Raw genomic sequence first — 11706 nt, 5'->3', positions numbered from 1 at the left:
TACCCCTCCAACAAGCCATGCTGCCCAGGTTCGGGCAACACAATAAGCTGTAGCTAGGCTATGATGATGCAAATTGTGCCTGGCACACATCATGGCTCACAACAAGCCACGGTGGCTTGTTTTGATTGTGTGAACTGGGTCATTATGGGCAGGTGGATATTGTCTCTGCAAAGGAACCTACAAGACTTATCTTACAAAGACTAATAGTGCAGTTGGGGTGTGCCTGCACAGAAATACCCTTAGATTCCTAGGGTTGGATCCAGGATCTGCCTTCCATGAGAGGAAGGGCTCCCCACTTATGGAAGATCCCTCCACCTGATTTTTGGGGATCCCCCTCCCAGCCACACGTCGCAGCTCACCCCATTCTGCAAGGTCTCCTGACTTTCTTTGTAGCATTTTCAAAGGGCTGGAGGGGTGCCATGGGAAGGATGGGGCGGGGAAACCTACTTCCGCCGAAACAGCTTAAACCTGGATCCAACCCCTAATAGTTAATGTCTCACCAGTGTACAAGATGTCTGCCTTGAGGACTTTCTTACATGGCTGCAGTTCTTGTCAAAGAACCTGCCACGCCCTTGAACAGAAACCCTGATTTATCCTTTCGATGATTTACTTGCTGGCAATCCTATCTCGGAGTCAAGGGTCCCTCATTTCATGTCTTTGTTGTCTGCTAAAACAGATAGTAAACTCAGCAGGCTACCTGCTCTCTTGTTCCATCCCCTTCCAGGGCCAAGGAGGGCTGTGAACAGTCATGTGATGTGAGGCACCTCCACCTCAAAGCCTCTCTGTGTCTGGAAAGGGATTTTTCCATGTAAAGGGAGACTTTAGCTCAGGGATGCTTCAGTCAAGGGAACCTCCCACCTGCATTTCAAGGCAATACTTGCCTTGAAAGGGCTGTACCACATGCCCTCCCTGTACATATGAATCTGGGGGGGGGGTCTCCATGGGGGATTTGCTGTGAGTTGGCTGCATTTGGAGGTCGTTTGGGGCACGTGATGTCGTGGTCATCCCACAGCCATCCCAGAGATTTTCATGGAAAAACCAGTTTTTCTGAGACTACTTTTAGTCCGATTTTTCCCCCTTATCGGCTTGTCTGCGCTTCTGTTGCAGTGTGTACCAACCCTCCGCATTTACTTTGGCATGATAGCCCTGCCCAGGGGTGTGTCGTTTACCTGGCCATGATCTCACTGACCCTGGTCAAGGGGTATTCCCCCAGTGTTTCCCCTACCTGCGTCTCCCCAGTGTTTTCGCCATTTTGCAGCTGGCCATTCACGAGTTCTGAGCTACCTCATGGTATTTACTTCACCTTTCCTGACGCTAACCTCTGGTGGCAATCCCCCCAAAAGTATAGGTGTGCTCTGCTTAGCAGCCTCTACCTTAAAAAATCCTCTTAAATCGATTCTGTGTAAAAGCTCAACATTGAAATAGCACATTGCCACTACATCATGAACTCTAAGTAAGTGCTCCAGTTTCACCAACCACCGCCACCTGCGGGGGAGTGGAGTTATTTACAAGTGGGGTATGGTGGTGGGTGGACATAAAGTAAAGATGGGGAGACCAATGAGTGAGATTTATTTCCCACCCCGTTTTTCCCCAAGTATGCACTTTTGCCTGTTGCTTTTCCCTCTCCCTTTCTCCTTCCCCCTGCTCGCAATGAGAAGTTACCATGATAAAGCAATAAAGCGGAGAAGGGATTTTACATAACAGAGAAACTACAGAACATCAAAGAAGCACAACATCACAATAGCGATTTAAGAGAGCATTGGAGAAGCAAAGGAGTGCTTTAGGACGAGTTACTACCATTAGCCTTTAACCCTTTCACTGCAGGGGAGCGAGATGTATTTCTTGTTTCTGAGTAAACATGCACAGAACGGGGAAAGGTATGTTAAAGATTGAAAGCAAGCTACCTAAAGTGATTGAGTGTCCCCACTATTGTGGTAAGGTGAGTGGTCACTACTCCCTTTCTCCTTCCCCCTGCTCTCAGGCTCCCCGCTGCTACTACATTATGAAGGGTGAGCAACTAATTTTCCCCATGTGTGCAGATTTCCCTGAAGAAACTATAGTCTCCAGTCCTTCAGTGCAGCATCTGAAGGCTCCTGAGAGCTCCCCTCCAACTTAATTTCGCAGCATCCCAGCAATCTGCTGCAGAGTTATTGCTCCCCACCTCATTTTTCCCCATGTGTGCACTTTTGCCTACTGCTTCCACACACCCCTTTCTCCTCCCCCTGCTCACAATGAGAAGGAAAGATCATTACAGCGATAAAGTGGAGAAGGGACTTTTCATAACAACAGAGAAACTACAGAAATCAAAGAAGCACAACATCACAATAGTGATTTAAGACAGCACTGGAGAAGTGAAAGAGCGCTTTAGGGCAAGTTACTACAGTTAGCCTTTAACCCTTTCACTGCAGGGGTGTGAGATATATTTCTTACTTCTGAGTAAAGATGCACAGAAGGGGGGGATATGTTAAAGATTGAAAGCAGGCTACCTAAAGTGACTGAGTGTCCCCACTACTGCGGTAATGTGAGGGGTCGCTGCTGCACTCCTGGGGATTTTCTCTTTTTTTTGGAATATATTTTTATTTATTTTATATTTATAAATGAAATATACAATACCAAACATACCAACAACCTGATCAATACTAGAATTTCCCAACAATACAATATTCTGATGAGGACACCATCTTAACAAAAAGAGAAGGAAAAAGAAAGAAAAGGGGGGGGGGAGGAAAAAAGCCAAAGGGAGGAGGAAAGGAGGTAAAGAAAAAGGAAGAAGATTCTTTCCCCTTCCCTCCTCCCTTTCCCTCCTCCTTAAATAATTAAATTTAAACTCCCAATACCCCCCAGCCTCTGATGCCATTCTATTTTACAAACTATATCTATAACCTTAACAACCTTACAGTTTAATGAACAACCTTACATTTCAATATCATATCATCAATCTTATATCCAAGAAACAGGTCTACAGTTCATTCCCAGTAGCCTAGATTACTACTACTACTACTATTACTACTACTACTAATAATAATAATTTAAAAAAGGAATATAGTGTTATATATTAATAAAACTTAAAATAAACCTTCAACAGTCAGTAATATATTTTATATTTCATACTAGATATATAAGTACACATTGTACCCTCAAACAATTAATTTAAATACAGCATACCATATCTCTTTTGAAATAAAGAATATAAAGAAAAGCAAGAAAAAACAAAAGATGAAAGAGAATAAACAAATATATATATAATAATTTATCCTCTGACCTAGCCTGGATCATGTTGACTAAACACAAACAGTTAACAAAGCTTGTTTAAAGATTCCAGTTCATGGGGTTGTATCAGGAATCTCACACATTTTTACGTTCAGCCATACCTCCACCATTTCATGATTTATAAACTTCTTCATCTGACCTTCAGACACGATGCAAAGTGTAGCAGGATATTTTAAGTAATATTGTAAGTTCATTTGTTTTGCCATATTTTTTGCTTTGATAAATTGCCTTCTTTTATTCACCACCTCTTTGATGTAATCTGGAAATAACATAACTTTGTTTCCAGGAAAGGCTTCCACGCTCTCTTGCCAAATGCAGGATATAATGCTTTGTGGAGACTTCTGCAAATTGGACTATGATGGTATAGTCAGTCACTTTCACATCTGGCACACGAAATGCCTGCTCAATATCAAGTAAATAATCAGATGGGATAGGGAGTATCACATGCAAAAGTTTATCTACAAAAATAGGCAATTTTACATCATTAGACAGATTTTTAATCCCAATAATACGTACATTGGATCTTCTTGTGAAGGCCTCCAGCTAAGAAATTCTGTCAGAGGTATTTTTAGAACAAATTTGTGTCGAAGTTTCATTCGCTGCTACTCAGTCTTCTAGCTCATTAATTCTTGTCTCCATTTTTTGCCATGACGCATTAATTAAATCAATGCCTCCTTGCAAGGCGGTGATGGAATTTTGGATTAAATCCAACCTTCTGGCTTGCTCCGTAAATTGCGAAGATAAAGTCTTTATCAGAGTAACTAATTCCCCTATATCTTCTGTTTTCGAAACTTTTGTCACAGGAAGTACGGGGGAGTTGGCGGTGAAGCCATCCCCTTTCTTCTCCTCGGTGCATTCATGTTTCTCTGAAACAGATCTTACAGGTCCTCAGATGTTCTCAGATGTTGTTAATATTTCTTAAATCATCCCACAGGAGTTGTTGATATTTCTTGAAGCATATATTATTATGGAACACGTCAGCCCTGTTTTCTCCTATGAAATAGGAGTCTCATCATAGCTTTTTGTGTTGGTAAAGCTCTGGGGAGATAATCCTGGAATCCAGCCCCCCACTATCTCGAGGGGGGGTACTTTTCTCCAAGATGTTGTCCAGATTCTGCCTTGCCCCCTCTTTAATTCCAGCGGGGAGATGAAAAGGTTTTTCAACCTTTTAAAAAGCTGTTTGAGAAAGCTCCCACGGGAGAACCCGTGGGAAGCTGCCAGAGTGACATCGGTTCCAACCGGAAGTCCCGCTCCTGGGGATTTTCTCAATGGGAATGGGAAAAACTACTTCCATTGGGGAAATGCGGGCAAAGTCCCCCAGGAAAGAACTACTCCACCCGATGGTTCCAGCACCCCAAGTAAAATGAAATGAATGTGTCCGCACATTTAGTCCTGTCGCTATTGCACTATTGTGGTTTTAGACAGAAAATAAGTTTTTAAAAATTGGGTGGAGAGGGTGGGATGTAGGATGAGGAGGGTGGGGGTGCTAACACATACACTGGCCAGAAAGAGCAGAAGGGGCAGAACAAAGTGAGAGCAGGAGGGAGGGAACAGGCTCTCTAAATGATGATGTGGACAAGACTCCCCCCAGTAGCCACCCAAACAATTTGCAGTAAATTGCTGTGTAACCCACCGAGAGTCCTGGGTTAGCTTTGGGATAATCCAGGCTTACAAGTCCCATGTGTCCCCAGACAGAGCAGACTTGACTCCAGTAAAAGCCATAGCAAAGTGGAGTGTGCACTGCTCTCGAACGTCCTCACCCCATGCCAAAGACAACAGAAATGGAGAAGCTTTCTCTGGAGTTGGTGGCTGATGTCTCTGGGACAAAAGGCTCTTTGGGGAAAAAAACCACCATAATATTATGTGCTAGTTGCAAGCCACATACCACAAAAGGGGGATGATTCACTGTGTTCCCACAGGAGTCTGTGTGTGTGCATGATCTGTGTGTGTGTCTCTTTCTTTATGCAGCAAGTACTGGTACAGTTGCCCCTTGCCCTCTCAGAACCCCTTGATTCAGCAAGCTAGAGGGGGCGGCAGGAGGCAGCGTCTGGAGAGACGCAGCCTCAATGGAATGTTCCATTACATTCCGGGCCAGGACTTTGGCCTGGCACAGTCAATGAGTGATAGGCCAGGGCAGTGTAGATTAATGATTGTGAGTGATTCGGAAGAGGGGATCGTTGCTTCAGTTGAGCCCACTGCTAGTATGTCATAACAGACACAAGTGAATATTACACACATGCGCACGCATACACACAGCTACCTGTCTCTTTTGCCCAGCCTCTTTCCACTATTCTATAAAGTGCTCCAAGTGCCATCACATGCCTCAACAACTGTGCACAAATAAATCACTATTATTAATTATTATGATGCTCTGACTTGGATTCCTACATTGAGCAGGGGGTTGGACTCGATGGCCTTGTAGGCCCCTTCAAACCCTACTATTCTATGATATTGTTGTTGTTGTTGTTGTAATGATGGCTGCAGTTGGTAGAATCTCTGGACCTTTGGGGAATATCTCATTGATGTCAGACACAGAATACAAGGGTTTTGATTTGCAATGATTCCACAGTTGGTGCTTTTTTACACTGACTGTTGAAAACCCATAACATAAGGTGGGATGGGCTTCAAGGAACATCACAATCTGAATATTCCTAACCAGTACTTGCCTGAAAATCTATTCCTTCCCATTGGCCACAGTTCCCTGTTGGGGATGCCCAGAGTAACATCTGTAGGAAAAGGACAATCTGAGAGGGACAGTGGATCATGGATGTGGACCATATCCATTTGCTTACACAGGAGGCTTTTCTACACAAGGCACTTATCATGTGCTCATCACTCCCTACTCACGGTTGTTTATGGGTTCTTTAGATGATGTTGTGACCCTCCAGGTTCACTTCTGTGTCTAACTAGCACTTTCGGGGATTTTTTTTAGAGCAGGGAAGATGTGGCATTTAATTGTGAAAGCAAAAGAAAGCACAGGTTTTACTTGTTTTTTTTGTAATATTCCGCTATACCACAGTGCCACATAGAGGTTTTGTGGTGGAAAAGCAGGAAAGGAAATGCGCTTCATGTAGCTCTTAGATCTCAATTCTGCAACGAAACCGAAAGTAGATACAGCAGATTAACAGCCGAACAGCCTCGTGTAAAAGCATCAGAGTTTTAATTTTTCTTTCTTTTTAATGTATTCTGGCTGTATGGAACTCCACCTATTCACCAGTTTTCACCAGAGACCTCTTTCCAAAACTGCTCCCTTGTGGTTTTGATTGTGCACACAGCTACTTATTTTACAGTACCTGACAACAATAGTTTTTCAAGCTCCTTTCTCCGCTCTTTTTCAGATGCTGCCTATCCCAGCAAAGAAAGCAACAAACAGTGAAGAAACAGGCACTTATCCGGCTAAGCAAACACTTAATTGTGTTTCAAAACAGAAAAAAACCCTGCTTTCCATATGCAACCCCCCCACACACACAGACACCATTATCATGGAAGAAGGAAACACCTATGGTGTAAAACGCGTACAAAATATGAAGCCAACAAAAACTGTTGCATATGAATTACAGGAACCATGGAATAATACGTATTCTAAAACAGCAAAAGGATTTTAATAGACATGTGCAAGTGTGCTTTTGCTATCTCTCTATATTGAGTGGCATTTTATTCATTGATTTCTATTTAGATTTTTAGGCCGCTTTTCAGCTAATGGGCCCTCAAAGTGGTTTACAATAAAATCATCATAACACACAATAAAATATTTGTCCAAGGTTTGCAAATGAGTTGGATATTGCATGGTCGTGTGATCAATTTCCTTTTCCTAGTTTGCCTTGAAAAATAGACAATTGATTACACGCAGACACATAAATGCAATTCAGCCTCTGTGCCAGCTGAAAGATTAGCAGAATTGCACCCAAAGCTGGATGAAAAAATGCTTACGTTTACACAGAGGTGGGACTTCATTTTTATACATAGATATATGTTTGAAACATGCATATACACACAAAATAGGTATATACACTGGGAACAGTCAAGTCTGGACTTTGGCAGAATTTTAAACTTGAGTCTGCTGAGACTTCCCCTCCCAGCTATACCCATTGGCTGCTCTGGAGCTTGTCAGGTGGATGGAAAATTGGCTGCCAGACGAGGTTCAGCAAGTAATGATAAATCTCAGGGAGGGAGGGTTTGGGGCACAGAGATAGGGCCAAGGTTACTTGGGTTTAACACCTTCAGGGGCTACACTGAGGACACATCCTAGGCAGGAGAGACAAGGGTTGCCAACTAACCAGGGTGGGGTGGGGTGATATACACACAACAGCCTGGCTAGTTTTCCATGTGTATTTTTTGTTCTGCTCCCAGGCCAGTTGCCAGAAAAGCAAGGGGCAAGGTTGTTTTCTTCCTCCTTCAGCAGTTTATTTTTTTAGGTGACACTGTAGATGAATACTCAGGATTTGCACTGGCCTCTGCCCTTGGATCTGCCAAAGCCACTGGGCTCAGTTCCCAGATGTGGCAAAAAAAAAAACCCGACTGTGCTCCACCCGCAGACCTCCACAAATGATGGGTTCCATCCTGGAAAACATAACGAGTTACCATAATTGGGTAGAGAGAATGATGGGAAAGAGACTGGGGGATACAAGAAGAGTTCTGCTGAATCAGATCAACTGTCTATCTTAGATTCCCCAACCTGGTGCTCTCAAGGTGTGCAACTCCCATAATTCCCAGCCAGCATCGCCAATGGCTGTCTATCTAGTCCAGTACCCCGTGTCACATATTGGCCAGCGAATGCCTCCAGGAAGACCACCAGCAACACTTGAAGGCAACTGCCCTCCCCCGTTGCCTGTCTCAGTGTGTAGTTTTAAGAGGTATGCTGCCTCTGAATATGGAGGCTCTATAATGACTTAATGCTTCAATAAGCCAGTCCTCCATGACTTTGCCTAATGCCCTTCAAATTAAAACCAGCTAAGCCAGTAGTGGCTATCACCACATATTGGGGCAGTGGATTTCCATAGTAAATTATGGATTTGCATGAAGACAGCCTTTCTTTCTTCTATCCTAAACTGACTTAAGGAAGGAAAGGAAGCAAGAGCACCAATGCAGAAAAAACAGCCTGCTGCCAATCAATGTCACTGAGTAACCCCATGTTCTAGTATCTAACTCTAGTATGCAGGAAGGCAGGGGGGAGAAAGTTTTCTCTGTCCACTTTCTCTACATCATGCATAATTTTATAAACCTCTAGAATGTGCCCCATCTTTTTCCCATACTAAAAAGCCCCAGACACTTTAGGCTTTCCTGGTAAGGAAGATGCTCCAACTCCTTGCATGTTATAGTTGTCCTTGTCTACATCTTTTCTAGCCTTGTGATATCCATGTTGACATGGAGTGGCCAGAATGGCACACAATATTCCAAGTGTGATCATGCCATGGTAGTTTTATTTTCCATCCCTTTTCTAATATTTGCTTTATGTAAATATTTATATTCCGCTTTTTGATCCCAGCTGGGAATCTGCATTTTTTCCACTGCTGCTTTAAGTTGATGTTTTCAGTGAGCTATCCACCACAACCTCAAGATCTCTTTCCTGCTTAGTCATTCATTGCCAGTTCAGACCCCATAAGGTACGTAAGGGTATCCCATAGCAGAGCTCAAACATGCTGACTATACTGTTCCATTCATATGACAATGGCAGAACCCTTAGCAGGGGTGGGCAACCTGCAGCCCCAGGGCCAGATGCGGCCTGCAACCTGGCACCTAATTTCATGCACCCCTCTGCAAGTAAACAGTTCAGACCTCTGGTAAGAGCAATTTGATCCTCTCCCGGTAGCCTGCTGGGCAGGGAGGAAGATGGGGAGAGAGAGAAGGAGTGAGAGACCAAAAAAGGAGGTGGGAACAGAGAGAAAAGGGGGAGGATTCATACACTTCTGGCTCTGGCCCCACCCACTGTCAAGTTGTGGCCACCAACAGATTACCCCCAAGTTCTCAGTGACCTACAGCCCATCCTGGACAGGACACTTCCCTCTAACAAGCCTTGGGTGATAGACCTGTACTTGCTTACAGACAGCTGCCCATCACAACAGCTACTCACCAGCAACAATAAACCACATCACAGAGACATGGTCACAGAAACCAGACCCTGTGGCAGATCCGGATGCCAACTCTGTCCCTGTGTCTACTCTGGCAATACTATTCCAGGAGCTAATAATGCCATTTGCAGCTCATCTGCCAATGTGATATATGCCATCGTGTGCCAGCAAGGTCCTACTGCATTCTGCAATAGGACAAACTGTATCTATGCAAAATAATACATGGACATGGCTTCTAGTCATGATGGCTGTATATTACCTCCAGTACCAGAGGCAATATGTCTCTGTGTACCTGTTGCTGGGGAACACAAGTGGGTGGGTGCTGTTGCTCTCATGTCCCACTTGTGTACTTCCCACAGGCAGCTGGTTGGCCACCATGTGAAGAGGATGCTGGATGAGATAAGCCTTTGGTCTGATCCAGACTGGCTCTTCTTATGTTCTCATGGGGATGAATCTGATATCAGAAATGGCAATATTAAAAAAACAGTGAGGGAACACTCCAGCTCCCCAGGACACTCTATCACTGATCTTAAGGTGGCCATTCTTGAACAAAGGAACTGCAAAGACACAAAACAGCTAAACAAGAATTCATCAAGAGGTTAAACTCTATCTCCAGGATTGAATAAGGACAAGTTATTGTTATTATTTTAAAAGCACACTACCTGTGTTAATCAGCTCACCTGTCTGGCCACTGTTAAAAAGGTCATTATCACTGTCTGTACTATCTGCATTTCAGTTCCCTCTGATCTCACTGATTGCAGTCCTGCCCCTCCCCAAGCACGTGTGTGTCTATATACATTTGGAACTCAGGGTAACACTTCTGATGCATTTGATGAAGTGGGCTGTAGTCCATGAATGCTTAGCCATAATAAATACATGTGTTCCACAAGACTTTGTTGTTTTTCCTGAGGGAATGTAGCCCTTGACATCCTTGCCTTCTAGGGTGCCCTAAAATATGCCTGAAAATCCTCACAGATATGGGTAGCCAGGAAACTCCTACTCCGGAAGGTCAGGGAATGGATCCCAGTTGCCTTTGCCTTGTGGATAGCCAATGTCTTTCCTCTACTTAGCCACTGAAGTGGAACTGATGCTGCAGCCCTTGAACCTGTTGTTCATGAAAGCCTGTCCTATGTAAGCAGGGCAGGTGTTATCCTTATCAGCACAAACTCATTTTGTGTGTGGCCCTGAGATTAAAAGATAATATCCTTGCCCTCCCTATATTGGTTTAGCTTTCAAGAGCCTCAGGCAGGCAGGTGTTACCCGTCACCTTGATGCAGTGGTGACCTGGTAGTTTCCCAGCCAAGATTAGTCTGGAATGTGCTGCTTTATTCTCCCCACTGCCATAGGCAAGGGGTTACTATAAATATGATTCTAGAGTCCATCTATTCTTGTCCCCCAACTTTCAGCTCTTTTGTAAACAAGAAGAATTTACTGTGGCTTGGGAATTTGGTAGCAGTTCCCATGTACAAGAGCTTCAGCTATACAGCAAATAATAATAATACATGCAATGCCTCATGAAATATATAAGCACTGTAGTAACGCCCTCTTACATTTATATATATGTAAATATATGTGTGTACACACACACACACTTATTCCACCTTCTTCCTCTGACAACATTGCTTTAAGCTATAAACAAACCTTTCACATCCACCTGGCTATTTACATCATATTCTTAGGATTAGCCAGTCATTGGCTAGAAGGAACATTTGCGGCTGGCTGGGGCCTATGTTAAATGGTTACCCAGAAAGCTGCTGGGCTGCACCACAATTGCCAGCTTTCCTGTCCTAGAGCCAATCTACACGGCCGATTTAATGTGGAGGGAGAGCACATCAGGGTCGTTAGTGACAGATGACACTGTTATCAATCTGCAGTCACTCCGCAGCTTCCCTCTGGAAAAGGCACATTTTTGGAAAGTTGTTTAAGTGCTTTGTTTTTCTTAAATGCAGCTCCGGAGTGGTTCTGCCACAGTGTACCACGTCCCCCGCATTAAATCCTGGGTGTGCCTATTTCTGTGAGCTAGCTGTGACCTGACAGTGACCTGGTCAAGGGGTGGGGCCACTCCCCTTTTTCCCCAATTCCCTCTTTTTGGACACAGGCTTCTTCCCACTTACAACTACTTCCCATTCACAAGCATTTACCCATTGAGAATCTGTAGTATCTTTTTCCCATTGAGAAAATCAGAGCTGCACTGTTTCAAGCCTTTAGAATAGTGTACTTCCTGCTTTTACCCCCATTGAGAATCTGTAGCATCTTTTTCCCATTGAGAAAATTGGAGCTGTGCTGTTTCAAGCCTTCACAGCAGCACACTAGCTATCTAGCCTCTTTTTCCTATTCACAATAGGGCAGTTTCATTCACAGAGGGTAA

The sequence above is a fragment of the Heloderma suspectum genome, chromosome 2 (genome assembly GCF_057233095.1).
Source record: "Heloderma suspectum isolate Gila_16-S chromosome 2, 16-S_ref, whole genome shotgun sequence".
NCBI classification, from domain to species: Eukaryota; Metazoa; Chordata; class Lepidosauria; order Squamata; family Helodermatidae; genus Heloderma; species Heloderma suspectum.
Note: the sequence above shows the minus strand (reverse complement) of the source record.